This window comes from Mastomys coucha, unplaced genomic scaffold (genome assembly GCF_008632895.1).
Source record: "Mastomys coucha isolate ucsf_1 unplaced genomic scaffold, UCSF_Mcou_1 pScaffold21, whole genome shotgun sequence".
Taxonomy (NCBI): domain Eukaryota; kingdom Metazoa; phylum Chordata; class Mammalia; order Rodentia; family Muridae; genus Mastomys; species Mastomys coucha.
In genome coordinates this window covers 65,904,579-65,908,249 of record NW_022196904.1, presented here as the reverse complement: position 1 = coordinate 65,908,249, position 3,671 = coordinate 65,904,579, and the positions used below count along the sequence as shown (strand labels likewise).

At 44.3% G+C, this 3,671-nt stretch overlaps 1 pseudogene; it reads right to left on the bottom strand.

Annotated features, from left to right (window-relative positions):
• Positions 1-2,368: 2,368 nt before the first annotated feature.
• LOC116101265 lies at positions 2,369-2,739 on the bottom strand (annotated as a pseudogene).
• Positions 2,740-3,671: the final 932 nt, after the last annotated feature.

The window sequence follows — 3,671 nt, the reverse complement described above, 5'->3', positions numbered from 1 at the left end:
AAAGCTCACACAGTCATGCAGCCTTGTTAGTGGAGAGACTGTGGGCTAATCCACCCATGGATTCAGTCGGAACAGACCCCTGGGAGATGGTGGAACTTCAGTTAGTGGAGCCTGAATTGGAGACCAGTTTACCGGGCTGGTCCCACAAAGACATCCCTACTTCTTGTCACTCTTTGCTCCCTTCCTCCACATTTCCTTGTTAATCCCAAACATTGGAGGAGAATGGCCACGTCCAGTGTTGAGAATTGAAACAAGCTTTATTAAGGCTCCACCCTGGACTTGACAGCTGTCTGGCTCACTGGAATTTGGAATTTGAGAGAGCAGTCCCTTGTATGGTGCAAAACCATAAGGTTAACAGGAAACACCTGCTGGCATACATTTACAGGAGTGAAATAATTGAATGTTAGAAAAATACAATGTAAAATCAAGAATATACATTAGGTAGGTGGGGAGTTACACCTCATAGGTTTGGTTGCCATGGGCGGGGGTTTCTTGTGGGGAGTGTAATAACTGGCGTGGGTAACACCATTCTCAAAGAACCAAAAAGAGACTGCTGCAAAAGCATGAGGTTAAGTTATTAATTGAAGCTGGTATACCAGGTCATCTCTGTAATGGTGACCCAGAGAGAGACCAAGAGGAAACAAGGCTCTAAGCTTTTATACCATTTCAGAACAGAGTTTTACAACTTACAAAGTTACAATTTACAACATGGGTAGTTACACTTTATCTTGTTCATTGTTCTTTAGTTTCTATTGATCTTTCCTCCCCGTTAGGATAAGATACCTGTGACTCTCAGGAGGGGTGGGGAAAATCCTCTCTCCCAAGGAATGTCTCTTGGAAACTTGTATTCCTTGAGGATGGATGTTTGCTCCGTAAACTCTTCTAAAACCCCCCTTTGTCTTAAGGATAAGTGGACTTCCTTGCTGTCTGGTATCTTTATGGGGTTTCTCAGTTTGGCCCAATTTCTGCAGGAGCCCTTGTTCCTTGGGATGATAGTTCTAGCCAGGTGGGCTAGGGATTTGGCAAGTGATAAATAGAGTTGACACAAGGGAGTGCTGAGTCTGAATGTATTTCTTAAAAATGGCATGAGGTTTTTACAGTCATTGTAAAAGAGAGATGAAAAACCTGGCAGCTCAGTAGTTGAGGTACATCTGAGGTCACCTGAAACACACTGGGTCTAAAACAGCAGCCATCTCCTCTGGACTGGTGCAGCACCCCTGGGCTCGGAGCACACTCAGGCCACATGGGGCCGGTCGGATTCCGGGGGAGGGGGGTGCTGCGGGTGCGCCAGCCAGGACAGAGGCTCGAATCTCGAATGCTGACTGCTACACATTGTCTCAAACACACACACTTGGCTCAAGGTCCCACCCATCCTTAGTAAAACGCCCACTATGCTAATCTTCTGGGCTAATAGAGACTTGTCTCTTGCTAATTCTTGACCTGACCTTGCCCAGCTGGAATTAGTGACAAATTTGAAGCAGAGAATATTGACAAAGAAGTGCTGTCTTATCGCCTGCGATGACTCACTATAATTCAAAGGCGATAATTCAAAAGCAGCTCTCCTAGTGAAGGAGAATCACAGCTAGTGAATAGGAACTGTGTTAATAACTTAGCCAGATCCAAACCTTAAGATTAAATTCAGTCCTGTTCCCTTCAAGGAGCTGAAAAATAACCCTTGGAGTCAATTTTAGTTGCAGAAACACAGGTTCACAGCTTTTCCAGGGATGCTGAGGATCTGAACTCAGGTCCCCATGGCTCTGCAGCAGGCGCTATAGCAAAGGAGACAGCTCTCCAGCCCCTTGCCTTGTTTTCCTAGACCTTTATAGTTTTGTATTTAAGTTTATGATGCTCTGTGGATAAGTTTTGTGTAAGATGTGAAGCTTAGGTTAAAGTTTACTGTTTTGTTGTGTGTCGCTGTTTAGCTGCTTCAACAGCTTTTTTTGTTTTGTTTTTAAATAATAATCTATTTCTATAAGAAATAATTTCAGGGTTGCAAAGTAAGAGAACCCCATTCTAAATGAATGTCTGGACAAGACAAGCAATTCTTTTGATCCAAAGGGTGCACTCCGAAGAACAGAAAGACAGTACCTACATTTGGTCTGTCTGACTCAGGTGGTGACTGGGTCTTATTCCAATTGGCTGGGGTCAGACCTCACTGTATTATTTAGTCTAAAATGAACTGATAAATAAGAAATGAAGGAAAGAAGAGAAAGGGTTATTGTGGAGTCTGGTGAAAATTCAGCACCCAGGACACACTAAGTTTTCTTTTTTTTCCTCCTCTCTTTCTTTCTTTCTTTCTTTCTTTCTTTCTTTCTTTCTTTCTTTCTTTTTTTTTTCAGTTCTGCAACTTTCTTTGACATTCAGCAGATTACTTCTCATCCACATTGACTGTCTGTAGATTTTTAAATGTGGTAACAGGCATGTAAGTTACCAGTGTGTAGAGCTTGTTTGGTGAATCCTCATCCTCATTATGTTTTCTGGACAAATGTACTAGGATGCCATATGGAACATTCCTTATTCCCTTTGCCCAGAAGGCGTTATTGAGCCTGGTGTCAATGCGCTCATCTGGAGTCCCCATTTCCTTCATGGCAAACTTCAGAATTTCTTTGAGTGCCTGAGGAGCATGCTTCTTGAAGCCCACTCCATGGATGCCTTGTGAATGTTGATGGTGTATTCTTGGGTCACTACCTTATTGATGGCAGAATGACCCTTCTTGCCACCCTTCTTCTCGGGAGTCATTCTGACAGGCCCAATTTAGAAAGGCCACACTAAGTTTTCTTAACCACCGCTACTTATAATTTCACCAGCAAAATGAGAGGTCAGGGACACAGCACAGCCTTGAGAGCTGATACTGACTTGAGACTATTCTGGGTGAGCAAGTTTTAAGCATGGAAACCCTTCTCCTGTGTCTCCTTTCCTTCTCCTTTTTTATTTTTATTTATTTTATGTGTATGAGTACACTGTAGCTGTACAGATGGTCTTGAGCTATCGTGTGTGCCTGCTGTTGATCTCAGGACCTCTGCCGGCCCCACTCGCTCCGGCCAGCTCACTTGGGCCCCACTGGCTCCAATCCTGCTTGCTCCGAGGTAATTTACTGCAGCTGTCTTCAGACACACTAGAAGATATCCGATCTCATTACGGGTGGTTGTGAGCCACCATGTGGTTGCTGGGATCTGAACTCAGGACCTTCGGAAGAGCAGTCAGTGCTCTTACCCGCTGAGCCATCTCGCCAGCCCTCCTTCTCCTTTTTAAAGATTGTTTATGTATGGATGCTGTCACTGTCTTCAGACACACCAGAAGAGGGCATCAGACCCCATTATAGATGATTGTGGGTCACCATGTGGTTGCTGGGAATTGAACTCAGGATCTCTGAAAGAACAGTCTGTGCTCTTAACTACTAAGCCATCTCTCTAGCCTCTGAGGCTGGCTTCTTAATAATATGTTTCTGAGTCACACAGAAGGAAAGGGGCGTGAAGAGAAACAGAACACATCTGCATCCTTGGCTTACTCAATGATGGTCAAGCCTCAGCAGTTAGGTGGCTGACTTAAGATGTGGATACTCACACTGTGGAGAGTCCTTGATGCCGCTTCAAGGATATTGGCTAGGAAGAAAAGGGAGGAGGCTCAGATAAGACTACGTTGGGTGAATACAAGGCTCAAGATGAATACAG